Source organism: Ptychodera flava, chromosome 17, assembly GCF_041260155.1.
Source record: "Ptychodera flava strain L36383 chromosome 17, AS_Pfla_20210202, whole genome shotgun sequence".
NCBI lineage: Eukaryota > Metazoa > Hemichordata > Enteropneusta > Ptychoderidae > Ptychodera > Ptychodera flava.
The window spans coordinates 11,425,272-11,440,376 of NC_091944.1; the positions used below are offsets into that span (position 1 = coordinate 11,425,272).

General features: G+C 38.6%; 1 protein-coding gene across 3 annotated transcripts in view; it reads right to left on the reverse strand.

Annotated features, from left to right (window-relative positions):
- The window catches only part of LOC139115411 (PR domain zinc finger protein 14-like), a 25,961-nt gene extending 15,816 nt beyond the window's left edge, over positions 1–10,145 (reverse strand). Inside the window, exon 1 of one of the 3 annotated variants that reach the window (XM_070677504.1) lies at positions 10,008–10,145. The gene's annotated coding sequence lies outside the window, so the exon portion shown is untranslated. Of the gene's footprint in view, positions 1–531; positions 1,385–10,007 lie in introns of those variants that run through there. The other 2 variants (XM_070677505.1, XM_070677506.1) reach the window with 2 other exon arrangements.
- Positions 10,146–15,105: the final 4,960 nt, after the last annotated feature.

Below are 15,105 nucleotides of genomic sequence, written 5' to 3' on the forward strand. Positions count from 1 at the left end.
GCCTCATGAATAGTGTCTGTCATTAGAACAGTGAAGGCAAAGGGAAAAAACTTGTGAGAAATATTTTATTTTGTCGACCTGACTCTGTTAATGAGTATCAAATTTGGGTTAGTCCTTAATTTTCTATGATTCATTCCACGTCTTTACGGAACATTGCTAACAATGGACGCTAATGAGCCAGTAATGTATTTATCATCAAGTCTGATGTAACAATTAACTATTACGTTTTTGAAAGGTGAACGATGAATAATTTTGTGAAGTGGCCACTGTCTTGTCAGACTGAACTAATTCAGAGTTTGTGAAATACAATTGTCTGCCCATCTCAGGTACATGTCAATTCAAATCACAATGCATTTCGCACGACAACTTGTAACGAAAGAAAACGAGGCAAATCTTCGAAGTAAGTTCATCTTTCAGGTTTGTTCAATTTTTGAACCGTACCTTTTGTCATTCTAATGTACCCCTCGTCCCTTCCCGGATGGACCTTTCTACGTCATCAAAATGACCCCTTCTCCCTACGTCTATACATACCGACTACTCATGCGGTCCCGTTTGAATTTGACTATGTGCCGACTTGCGCCATCTCACTTCTATCGTAGATTCATAGAAAATACATGCTTCTATCCATGCACTGCATGCAGGCCTATCTTTACACTCAACCGCCTTTCCATCCATTTTCTCACATCTGTCCATGTCTTCCCGTCTTTCACTCAACTTCTCTACCCTCCTCTGCAATTTTCTCAGATATCAACAAGCCCGACTCTTTCTTGCCAGCCATATCAGCCCGAATCTTCCCTAGCTGTCGAGTGTTTCCGTCAGTCTGTCCCTGTTCGTTCGATCAAAGCAGATCGTTTCTAACAAACCGACTTTGAAAAACTGCCATGTCGGATTTTGTTTTTGTCCGCTCAATCCTTTCAGCTTGTCTCTGCCGGTGCGACTGTCTGTCGTTTTTTCCCACATCTCTCCGTACGGTCCCTCCCGACCCGCATGTCATTCGACCCGCATGTCATTACCGTCTTCTTTTGTCTTCAAAAGTATCTCAGTCTTAATCCCAGTTGTTCACTTGAACATGAAGGAAACCATTCTTCCCCGAAATCGAGGAATGGCGGTCTAGCCGTCCATAGTACCCTGCGTTTCACAACTACCTAGTCTTGTCAATATCAAACATCCACTCATACGAGAAAATGTATTTTTTCTATTCTAGAAGAAAGAGACAATGCGGAATTTGTTTTTTTGCTATTTTCTGGTGTAGGTGATCATCTATCTGAAAGTTATAACAATTGACAAGAAAGAACATGTTGATTTTTGCGATACCGGTAGTATTCAGGATGAATCCCATTCATTTTCAAGATGTCAACAATTTTATCGAATTAGGGGACAAGCACAGAACGTACTCAACATCCCGGGGTGATATAAACAAGCTCGCTATGCATCTCCTGTCGAAGAAATAATCATAAATAAGAAACTCTCAAAATATTAGATTTTTTCCATAACAAGCGCTCAAGTAATGTATCTGGTGATTTGGTTCGCGGGATTTCAGGTGTGATGTTATATCTTGATCTCCTCCGAGAACTGAATATTTTTTCCCAGGTATAAGTTTACATTTGGACCATTGGCCTATAAACGAATGAAATACCACGATAATTCATAGTCTTAATAACTTTTTCTCAAACTGTTTTTTTTTTCATCGCTGACAGACTTATCTTTACATGAAATCTTTGAATCTGAATTTACATGAAATCTTTACATGATATCATTATTCTTTTCTTATTTCGACAACTTTCTTCCAGTTTTTTCAACGTTTTGGAAAAAAGATTCCGTCGTTTCGTCATCTGCATGAGAATTAATCCGAAATCATGGCGATTCGATCAGATCATACTCAATCCCCCCCGTAAGTACATGTGAAAGTTGATGGCAAATATGCATAATTTGACGCCGGAAACTTATAAGTTCATGACGTTTGTCCTTCATCATAATCGTCGGGAGTCTTACTCGTGTACTTTATCGCAAAGACGATTGTCATCTTAATTAACATATAGACATGTTTACAACGATGAATGCAGTCAAACCTGCATAGAGTTGTCACACAAGGGACCAAGATGAAGTGACCACTACATTGGCATTGTCTTTCTCTAAAGGGTAGTGTGGAATTACTGTCAGTGTTGGTGTGATGTGCTGTTTGATGAATTTGAGAAAACACAACAGCAAGAATAAATTCCAATACCAACAATCTCTACAAATCATTATACTCGTAAGATAATTGTGATGCGGCTATAAAAATGGTCAAAATAGACTCCTTTCTTGCTTTCAGTCACAGAAAGTTTGGACAAATATGCAGGTTTTATATCAAACTGGAGCAATTACTTGTGGCCACTCACCACATAAGCGAGGTGGCTGTTCTGTAAAGAGCCTTTAACATGTAAAATGTAACGGTCCTGTCACAAGGTGACAACTAAGACAGATTTTATTCATGATACTTATCTTATCGAATTAACATTTATTATCAGACAACTGTAATTTTTGAGAAACTGGTATGTCTCTTTTACCCATTTTCCATTTTCTACCTTAGTAACATAAGCCGTGGGCCAAAGATACCAAATCCAGATTAGCTGGGTTGTTATTATGAATGAAAATTACACTGGCATCTGAGACGTCAAGCATGCAATGTTGCAATGTTGTTAAGTGACCTATTACATCCATGCCGTAACGAATGCAAAATAACGAATTCCACGCTTCATATTATCTGGTCACTGTGTGTACATAAACAACAGTCGGGCCACTGGTTTTGAAGGTTTTAGATGTCAAAATTTCGCCCAATGTCTTACGCCAGGCATGACTTAGTCAGTTTTTCCCATTAGGCCAAAGTAATTAAATTCTTTGTTTTGCGTCCCCACCCGCGTAGGTTTTTAAGGTTTTCATGAAAAACACACACAATGTATTTGAATAGGACATTTTGGGACATGACCGCTTAGCTTTTCTGAACTAAAATTTTGTTACAATTTTTTATTTGCTGCAATCAAATTACATTGTGTTAATTTTCTTGTGTGTGTGTTTTTCAGCCGCTTAGACGCGTACCTTTTCCCATTTAGAGTGGACGCAAAACAAAGAATTTAATTACTTGGCCTTATTACAAAACGATGCGTACTCTGATTCTAAATTAAATCCACAGTAAGTTGTTTTTTTCAAGACAACACTAATTGAGTGCTGACGTCACTAATATACCATGATGAGAACATCAGAGACAGTAAGCACCAATAATGGAACAAACGAATCGCCTCTCGATTATTCCAGACTCTTGGAGGAGTAATTTACACCTCTTTTCCATTTTAGTCACCCGTGACATTTGGAATGTTTCGTGGGCGTTTGGACCAGTGCCATCATTGTCAATGATCGTATTAGCGTTAAATGTGAATCCAAACGACACTTGACCAATTGATGCATGACTTGATATTTGTATATTCTACTCGATTGTTGGGCAATAATTAAAGCTGATGCACTGCAGCTGCCCAACTGTCTCCGGGGATACATTTTCAATAAGAAACTATGGTAACAACGTTAGCCACTAACATGGCTTTCCCCTAACACGACAGAAGTCTGAAACGCTCAGCCTTTCGCCGAACATTCCTAAAACAGTTTAATGTTTACGCATTTCTTGCCACAAGTCATGCCTGATGTGTACAGTCATGTAACGTTGAACAGTTACGAATCTACGTAGTCATTCCGACCGACTGGACGGGCGGTTGTTACCTTGTCATTCTATGTGTTTGTCTGTCAGACTGTTTGACCGTCAGTCTTTCTGCCACCGCACGTCTATAGAAATGGACTGGTTCACCTTCAAAAATACTTTCAGCGCCGCCTAAGCGAATAGCGTTTAATCACATAATGGTATTACTGAACGACACCAGAGTATCATTGTAGATACCGGTAGGCTTGAGTGCGATCATTGAATAGGTTCTTAGCGGGCCAGATTCAGCTGGCCATCGCGTCACGGCTCTCCATGACCATGGATGTAAAGCGTACAATCAAGCCATCTTTAAAATCTCAGTCATTGCTATTTCTGATTTTTACCATCATGGTGGTTTTTTCAATGATTAATCGGACTAAATAGAACTCTTAAAACTCGCTGATGAGATCACTAATTTTTTGTCTAGATAATAATGAGTTCCTATTTTTCGGTTCGTACAGTACATGTCTGTCAGTCAGCCGGCAAGGATTAATTCATATTATCAGCTGGCTTTGTTAACAGTATGTAGTAAAAACACTCGACTATGTTCGGCGAGCGAGTGCTCAGACCCGGCGTTTCAAAAACACATCGAAATAAGTTAAATGTCATCAGATTAGAAGATTAGGATGAGTAACGCGATTTGATTATAGACTTGACTCCATATATAAAATGCAAGTTCATTACATAGTCCACACCACATAATCTACAGTCCTACCAAAATACCAAAAAATTTAAAAAAAAATAAAAAGTTTGTTTCTCATCCTCGCGCGCGTCAATTCAGACCCGCTGCGTCATGAGAAAATAAAATGAAAAAAGATAAACGCAAAAATACGCGATTATAGTGCTTAACACAGTGCTGTATAGAACAGAACTGCAAACAAAATAACTGGCACTAACATTCTATTCAAAACTGTACACATATGTCACTGTTATATTAAGCTGTCATAACTGCATGTGCATTGCTGCACTAAAAGTCAAACTGAAGAACTGTTGCTATACAAAAATACTAAAGCAACACTGCTGTGCATTTATCTCTGGGTGTATTCCTATGTCGATTTCATGTTTTTGCACAATCTTGTTGGTTGAAGAATAAAAACAAATTAGAAAAAAACCGCGTCACCGCATCATTTCTGCAATATGTCTAGGAGAAAAAACTTTTTATTGTTCTCGGCCTTATCTCCAGTCTGAAGTGTTTACAAGACACTGAACGTAACCAATACAAGATATGAATTCTGCAGATCACATTAAATACCACATCCTTGATTCGTTGACTGGCGGTACTGGCTTAGCGCTACTGAAAATACTGCAACCAATTATTTTTTCACAAGATATAAGTAACACCGCAAACGTATGATGCCTTAGCTGAATTGCCAGTCCGTAGTCTATGCTAATTTCAAGTGACATTATATTCGAGTGGGCGATGTGACAAACTCACATTAACTATTTCGTGTTCTTAAATTATCAAACTTTGATTATGTTAGTTGCCTTCGCATGCACTTCTTTCATCGTTGCTTAGATATTAGATGGTTGAACTGTGCCTCGAACAAAATTTAAAAATTCCCAACATAATTTCCTTTCCTCACGCCGTACATATTTCAATATTGTAAAATTTGCATACATATTCCCCATTGGTTTGTCGCATGTCACGTGGTACTTTAATCAACAACGCATAATTTGCATACTTATTTTATTTCAATGGTCCTATTATTCTGCAAAACTACCAACAAAAGACCCACAAAAACACCGAGTGCCCTTCTCTATCCCTGTTGTGTACTTCTTCTAATAACCTGCCATTTTATTTCAGAGAGATTAACAACCAATTTGGAATTTCCCGACACTAATTACACAATCCGCAACTTTAGCCCCGGGCTTGGCAGAAAAAATTACTGAATATCGCGGCGACGGTCGGCGATACTGGCCCCTAGATTGCTGGAGGCACTTTTCAACATTTAGCGATCTATTAAAGCGGGCTTAGTATGCAATAAAATTTGACTGTGATAAGCCTCATTGCGATCATTTTTTATTCTGTTCAGTCGAATGGACAAGATGTTATTAAACTGTCAAAGATCCATTAGTTTGGTGTTTGACACGTTGACCCGGGGAGCTAAAGCTAAAATGTATTTCTTTTTACAAAAAAATATAGCTAACATTCTAACAGTGTGATCTTTGTTAAAATTGTATTCTCGGTAAAGATAATCATTAAACTTTTGTTAGAAAGAGTTCTCTATCGTTACCTTCCACGGGTCAACCGACCAATACTCATATAATTTCATTTAGATAAGTTTATGTGTGAAATATTGAGAATATTTTTTGATAAATGAATACTAAGTATTTTCAATGTTGTCGCCTGTCTATTTCAAATTAAAGAAATCCTATCTTATTTTGTTCATAAAGTTTCTTCATCGGGCGCTGTGTTATCAACAAGCATGACTATCTGAAAAAGTTACTAAAAGACCAAGATAAAATCTGAAGACACGGTCCCGTGGTATTTTTGCCACCTTTCATCTCGTCTGACGTTTTCTCAAAAATCTTTTAGAACAATGAAGCTTTGCTCACCTTAATTTCGCCGTCGCATTTACGGCTAATTTCACTGAACTGTGCATTAAATAATGTTCAAAAATTCATGCAGAATTTTTCCAATTTGCTCATGCGGCAAGGCTACGTGTAATCTTCTGAATCGTGTTACCGACTTCACAGGATTTCAAAATTCTACTCCGACACCACATCTTTTCAAATTTAATGATTTCTATCGTCTCATCCGAGATCCTGACGCTGATTTGGCTACATGCCGTTCAGTTACCGTAAATAGACAATTTTCAAGGCATGATATTGATGAAGTTCTGCCTTTTTGACCCGCGCTGTCGTCTCCTGCTAATTCTTTTACCCTCTTCTCTGATGCAACGACTCCTGACCTTAGGGTCAAGTGGTCCTTTCACATTAAGTCAATAATCTCTTAATTTATTGATTATTCTTCGACATTGTCGCGGTTTCCGCGTAGCGACGCGACGATCTAAAGTATACACGGTGTTGTAACCTTCTCTTGTCTTCACTGTCAAATAAGACGCTAATGCGAGACTGCGATAGGAAACACATTTCATTTTCATCAGCAGCCAGATTGCTTACATTTTACTTCGGAGAATTAAGCTCCATAAGCTGTATCTTTTGGCTATTTTTTTAGAACTTTTGTTTTGTGGTTTCCCTACACTTTCTGCATTGAATCCCTAAACTGTAATTTAATGCCAAGTATTTAGCATATCAACACAACCTATATGAGTATAATCTCCATTGTTATTGTTGAAAATTGCATTCAAGTCCGGACTAGAATTCATTTGTAAACAATAAACAAATGATCACTACACACATACAAGCTGTGTTGACAAAAAGAATAGTCGAAATTTCAGCATGACACACGGATTAGGGTCAGTGGTAGTTCATATACAGAATACTGAAAAACTTGCCACAAGTTACAGCTTATGTCCCTTTAAAAAACAATGTGAAATGAAAGATTGAATGAAGCAAACAAAGGCCATGAAGAAGCCGGGTCCTAAATTGGGTAGAAAACGACATTCTATTCGGTCCAAATCAAATCTCTCCGGGCTGATTGAACTATTATCACGGACAAGCAACTCTCCGTGTTCGCTAGTGTCAAGTTACTGATTTTTAATTGGATGCCGTTGCATGAAACTTGTCATACATTCAGCAGATAAGCACATTGAGAATTTGAAATATGTAGATAACCGGCTTATTGTTCGCGGAAGTTTTGTGACAGAAAAAGGGGAAAATGTGAACCTTAGTTTTGACTATGCAAAATGTGTTTGAAGATGCAGAAAGAGCTTTCCAATTTTGTATCCTGAGATATTTCAATCGTGAAGAACAAATTCAAAAATATAGTAATGTAAATTCTATTATTTTTTGTAATTTTCTATACAAATTCAACCCCCTCCGAAAAAAAAGCATATTGAGCACGATTGTAAAGACTCGTGTACCATGCACAAATAATTTTCTCTCTTAAGAATTGCAGGTTTCGCTGCTGGAAAATAATTGCCCTATTTTAAGAGTTCTGACCAAGCCAAAAACACACAATCTTAAGCTCGCGCTAACAAATTCATTTGAAGCAATGTTACATTCAGACAAGTGTGATTCTTGCACTCAAATTGCATATTCAGACACGAATCTGATAATTGCTCTGCCAGACACGTCGTGAGTCAAAAGTCAATTTAATATATATATATAACAGTGGCGGGCCTTGGAACTATTTATGGTATAAAACTATCCAGTCCATGTAAAAGGTCTTACATACTGAGTGCCAACAAGATTGGGTAACAAGAATTGGTACAAGATTTATTTAACAGTAAAACTCCGTCTTCCCCTGCACCTTACGCAGGTATCTTGAAAATGGATTTGTTAAAAAAATAAAGTCTTTGAGTGTTAAAACAGTATTCAATATTTCGACCAAAACTGCTGTTTCATGGTCGGGAAAACTGGCAACGTCATTATTTTTGCTCTTTTTGAGATGGGATACTTTTTGAGATAACTGACTGCACCAAAAAACTTACCCTAGTATGGCCGATATAACTATCATGAAGGCTAGCAATTTGCAATCAGGATGCATGAAACACGCGAAACAAGGGAATATGGTAATATAAGGTACGCGGGAATAATTTTCCTACTTTTCCGTCGTTGATTAGCTATCGCAACCTCAGTTTAAAAGTAGAGCAACTTCGAAAATGTTGAAGCTACGGTAAATATTTTCCTTTCTTTGCAAAATAAACCCGTTTTCTTTTGAAACGTTTCTACATTGCATACAGGCATTGGTATTCAGGCACGTCTCCAACTCGATAACTGTCCATGTGTGTTCCTATCGCTATTTTGCCAAACCAATTACTTTCTGTGATTGTGATTTTTGTTGAAGACATCCCCAGTGCCTGGCAAACAACTCCAACACACTTGTTCAACAGCTGAGGTTTGTATTAACAATTACCGCTTCGTTTTAGCGAAATTTCTCGGTTTGCCAAGTGATAAATTTTTAAAAGAACGCTGCCGAGAGTCAGGCCGTCTCTCTCTTCCAAAGTGTCGATATACCCACTTAGGTATAGTATTGTCTGCGTTTCTGTGTCATGGCCCAGTAGAACGCCGACTTGCCTGAGTTTTTTCCCCCATAATGTCAATTTTTTCATGAAACATTTTCTAGTCGAAATGGCAGAACTTTATATCTGAAATGTATATCTGTGATTTTGTCGATACACAAGGCTCGTTTGGATGAACTTTTCCCCGATTCCAGGAAATGAGCAAAATTTTCCTTCGCCGAAGGATAAATCTGAACGATGACAGAAGTCGAGTGATTATTGAGTTAGTGAACAGATAGTAGTACGAATATCTTTTGATTATATGCAAGTTACAACCTTATGTATGAGCATTTGTCAATGTTCTGGCTCGACTCCCCCACTCTTTTCCTCCCCGGTTATGTAACGTATGTAATTAGTGCTCCTTGATTAGTAAATCGATTACTAGTATTCCTGTCACTCAGTCTGTAAGTCAGCCTGTCAAAATGCCACTGAATACTTTTCTTCTGTACATTTCTAGCAATTTTGCTTCGATATTGCCACAAACGTGTAATTCCAAATCGATCATCGATCATTGACAAGTGTAATTTCGATTTTCTCCAAAATTGTTTGAGCAGAAAGTTATGGATATGAAAAAAAATACCACTCCAAATCTTCAGAGGAATGCATCTTTACAAATAACAAGGTCAGGTATATGTTATACATTGTATTAGCCATCGAAGTATTTCTTCGAGAAAAGTGTGCTCTTTTGGTAAATATAATCGAAAGGGAGCGGAAGACAACAAGGTCGTAATCATGGATACTTAATCGTCAATCTTGGAACTTTGCGCTTGAAAAAGTTGACGGGAATCAACAACATCCTACGAATTGAATTTCATTTCAACAAACATTTCACTGCGGATCTCAATTTTACTCCAAATTACTGTCCCGTTTTGCGTTCCTAACATTCAGACAAACTGTCCTAACCTTTATTTTGAAAAACAGCGCAATCCAAAGAATAAATGAATTTAACCAACCAACCAACACATCAGAAAATAAAGGCAATTCTAATATTTTAATTTCAAGTGATAAAAGTATGCAATTTCCCTTCTCAAGCTAACCATTTCGTGCTAATATTAACTAATGACAATACTTATGACATTTTGAATTAAAATAAGGGAATATTCTATCGATAGAATAGAATATTACTTATAGATGTGATAAGGCTATCGAGCACTCACCTTTGCTGATAAATTTTCCCTCTTCGATGCCGAGGGAACTCGTTCGTAGAAAGGTGCTTTGGTGGAGCAACCCTCAACTTCTGTGAAACATATGTCACTACTGACCAAGCTATTCTAAGAGTTAAGCACTCGCGTTCATTTGAATAGAACCAGCCTGTACCTGTGGCGTATTCTAAAACGCCATTCCTCTAGCCCAATCAAATTCACGTGAAATGCTAAAGTTGGCGGGGGTGACCACTATTCGGTAGGGGTGCATGGAATGCTCGGACACGATGCCTGAACGAGTCATCTAACCATCGCTGTCATATGTATCAGAGGAAACGGCCTTCTAATTTTGAAATTTGTAAGATATTTCACTAATTTATACATTTGACCTAAGAATCTACCTGCTGTCAAAAATTGACATGGCTAAATTAGCAGAATATACGCGTTTCCTCTGGGGTATATAAATTGCTTATAGGTTGCTGCGTGAGCTGTTTTATTCGAAGTCCAAAAAGTTGCCGCAAATTAGCCGGGTGTTAAGTTTACGCCGAAAAATCACTTTGTGTCGACATGCTTGGCTAAGAATGCGTCGGCTCACCGGTAGCACATATCATGAATTAACTATATTTAGATAAGTGCCGAGGGGAAATAAGAATTATCTTATTTTGTTAAGAAGAGCTTTGCAGGAGACACAGCAACAACCGGCGCTTTGACATAATTTGATATTTTCGCAAATATAACATGATTGAAACAAAAAGAGGCTTAAATTAATGACGATGTTACTTTTCTTTCACTTTTTTAGACCTTAACTTACCATTGTCCCAAATTAGTTCGATAAAGTTGTATATAAAATACAACATTCCTTGCAATTGTCTAAAAGATTTTTATTCTCAACGAAGAATTATATTCTAGTTTCACCTATTGTGCCAAGTTCTTTTCTGTCAAAAACTTTGATATTTTTCTTCGAATTGTTACTATGGTACTTGATAATGTTTTATTACACCTCACCTATACTACTGATCTCGTGATTGGCTAAAACTCCGCCACGTGACATTCCAAAAAAGTGATATAACATGGTTCGATTGATATTGGCATCGACTCTCGCCCGCTAGCCGTTTGAACGCAACTTCGAAGCGCGCACACGCACTGTAGTGTACATGCGCTAGGAACTCTTGCAAGGGATATTAAAAATGTGTCATTCGAAAATTTGCGCGTCATTTCAACCTGTGTCGTTCGAGGCGCACAGTAAAAATACTTGATTTTGTGATGATTTCAAATTTTCGATGTAATAAAATGAATAACACATGAAGATCAGGCAATATCAAAATTTGTGGCCTGCCCTCAGGCTGGTGATACTGACCGAAATATTGATGATACCGGCCTCGCCTGCGGCTCGGGCATCATCGATATTTCGGTCAGGATCACCATCCCTTGGGCAGGCAACAATTCGTCTATGGGCCCTATTATAGCCCAAACAAGGGACTATGTGCCCGAGGGTACGTGAGGAGGGCAAATGGTCTCCTGCCCCAAGGGCACATAGTCCCTTGTTTGGGCTATAATGTTTTTTATTACACGCCTTTCTCACATAGTTTTCACTCAATATATATATGAGTTTATTTGCTAATAACAATCATGTGCTTTATTTCCATGTCAGACGAAAATCTGTTAAACTAGATCGACTTCCATCTTCGAATGGCGTATTGATATATTCAAATCACTGTTATGCAATTTATCAAGTTTGTTTGAAGCATAAATTTCTGAAAAAAAAGGATTTCCTGTGTAAAACATGTAATATCAACATTTTTTAATACCAAAGTTGACAAGTTGAAAACAGTTCCGGTTCACTTTCAGTCAAGTGATCACTATGCGGCCGCGTCGTCATCGTCGAGTTACCATTGAACCTTATGGAGCGCGCGACGTTCCATATACGAGGCATGTAATAATATATAATATTGCCCTCACTGTCATGTGTCATTATTTAAATACAAACAATACATTTTTTAAAGACAAAGGCACTTCTCAAGAGTCTGTCTTGCTAGCCATCACGTCGTATTTTGTCCCATGTTCGTCACGGTATGTCCGTGTCTGTCTCGTCCCTTTAATTAACATATGTCTGTCGTATACTGCGGATAGCCCTTAGAGCAAATGACTTCAAGCCTCGTCGTATAGTTTCACACTTAGGTGTAAACAAAGCCCAGGAGATGTCAAAATCATTTTGCTGTCTTCTTCTCTGCTCTTTTACCTTAACCCAAACTAGACGAGAGTAAAGCTTCCCTTAAGAAATTACATATACTGCTGATGAATAAGCGCTACACCAGTGCCGCACTCCCAAAATGAATGTCTGCAGTCTAAAGTGAAACGACAATTAAGTTGATGATGGACGTGTACTCTTTTACGACAGTTGAGTTTATTGATGACATTTTTCATATTTTATGACCGTAACGGCATTTAAGTGCTGCAATCTGTGCAAAAATCTTTGTTTCGGTGCCTGAGAGAAATGTTAGTATACGTGTTCCGAAACACCTTAAAAATCACATAGATCTTTTCCGTGGTTGCAACGATCGAGCACGGTCATGAAAAACACGTCACTGGAGATCTAGTGGTATGTTTGACATCCTTATACACAGAATACGTTGTCACCAAATTACATTACCTGCTTACATCGGCGTGCACTTACTTTGGATATCAACCATAGAACTTTTGTTTGTTCAGGTAAACAAGAAAGATGTCAAGGGTATCGGCGGCGTTTTTACGTCATCAACGTTCAATTTCCAATCGTAATCGTAATCGTTTAGTTTTAAAAATATTTGAATTTCATCGAAAGCTTAGTTTTTCAACTCCCCTATCGTCTTGTGAAAGTTAAATTGATCGCATTGGAACACTATCGGTTTAAAAAAATCCAACACTTTACGCATTGCCTGAATTACATTGAAGAGAGAGAGAGAGAGAGAGAGAGAGAGAGAGAGAGAGAGAGAGAGAGAGAGAGAGAGAGAGAGAGAGAGAGAGAGAGAGAGAGAGAGAGAGAGAGAGAGAGAGAGAGAGAGACAGACAGACAGACAGAGAGACAGACAGACAGGGAGACAGACAGGGAGACAGACAGACAGAGGGGGAGGAGAGAGGGATTTTCAGGAAAGACCAAAATTTACCCGCACATATGTAGAGACCGCGAGAACAGATTTCAAAACGTCTATTAGAAATGAATGTTAGCAAATTAAAAGATCATAATTTGTCACGAGATTTTTTATGGTAATGATAATTTGAAGTTGCGTTTACGGTTTCCATTGAACTGCCATCGTTGTTCAACTTCTCACACCCTTGAAATGTTGAAAAAACATGAGTTGCGGTCATCAGAGAGAGTGCTAGATTTGTGTACAGTCGCCTAGAGCCAAGTAGCGCTTGCAATTTCCGATAGACACACAATTAGCATTTCCGCTATTACTGCTGGTTAGATTTCCATCGCCCATGGCATACAAACCTGGTGAAAACTCACTAGCATATGCCCAGGCTCTGTTTAAAGTGTGATTAGCAACGGCCGTGATGTGGCTGTCTCCACGCCGTGAATTTTAACGCCCCTGAAAGTAAATTGAAGGAGAAAACCCACACATTTGTTTAATGGTTCGGCCTATTCAGCTCAATAGGTCGGCTTAATGCAATAGCGTTTTGATTTGCTACTTTTTGCGCCAGCTAATTTCTGTCGTGTGATGAGATAGTTGCCAACGAGGAATACACAGTGGATGGAAGTCCCTGGCGACTCTATTTTATGACGGATAGTCCTCAGTTGATTGTATAAGGGATTAATAATTAGAAATTACTCGTCTATAGGTAGAAACAGAACCGAGCGTAATAGGTCGTTAAGTCGGATGTGCTGGTCGTCACCGTGAAACGAGAAATCGTAACAATGTAGTCAATTTCAGGGAAATGAAACAATGTAACAAAAGTTTGCGTCGATGAGATCAATTTCGCAGCTGGGAAGCGTGCAGATCAAATCGAGGTTAAACTGACAACGAACTGAAGTCATGATTGCGGCTAACTAGGGTTAAGGAAAAGGGCGGGAGAGGAGACAGAACTGCGGCGACATTACTTAGCAGGCTAGGTGATTTAAGAGCCGGGTCAACGATTGAGATGTGGCGATTCCTGTCTCGGGGAGCGCTAAGAGCACCACGGGAAAACCAGAGACGGATAAATTAGCCACGGATCTCACCTGAAAGAATTTGTCTGTCATCTGATTCTGTCGCACAAGAAACGAGTGTTTTAGAATTTAATGTGTGTGCAATCGCTGAACCGCTGAAGAAAATTCATAGCCCAACATTACACCGTACGAAGTTAATCATGTGCGGTGTTGTTGTTGTTAAATTTATTAGCCATACCGGCATAGTCCCTGTATTTTCTTTCGTAATAAATATATTAAAAATTTCCCAAATTGTCTTAGTAGAGATATTTCATCTATTACGAATATTGCTAGTACTGGCATAGTGTAATGAAGTGTTTCAAATTTCTTACACCTCGCACAAATGGTTATTGCAGTGGTTCCCTAGAGAATAGCCTTACTTCATTACGTAGACTAATATTCGTTCATCTCAATTCCATCATGTTGAGCTACTCTCCGCTGACGGTTTGGCTGATAGATGAGAGATTTAGCCGTCCCTAGCCGACCACTTTGCTCATTACAATTACTTACATGGTGTTGCATTTTATGGCGCACTGATTATTACTGACTCACTGGCCCGTCAAAAACCAAATCTTTTATCTTTAGAAAAGAAATATACCACAAACAATACTCTACTCGAATGTTCGCAGAATTACATTGTTCTCAAACAAGCGCCGGCTTAATTTAACAAATCCTTTAATTACTAGTGAAATAGTCACAATTAGAATACAGCAAACGTTGCGACCTAAGTCTGAGAGACAGCGGTCCATATTAAGTAGGAGGCGGAGTGAGCGACGCGGCCGGTTAATTGATAAGTGAAAATCTATGCCATTTGATTCTACTCTGATAAATCGATGCTATCGCCTGTGAAATCTCTGCGGGCATTTCGAATACAACACCTTCACTCGTGATTACAAACACTGATTAGAGGTTACACAATCAGAAAATATTCATGTGTGCGCGGCTTCT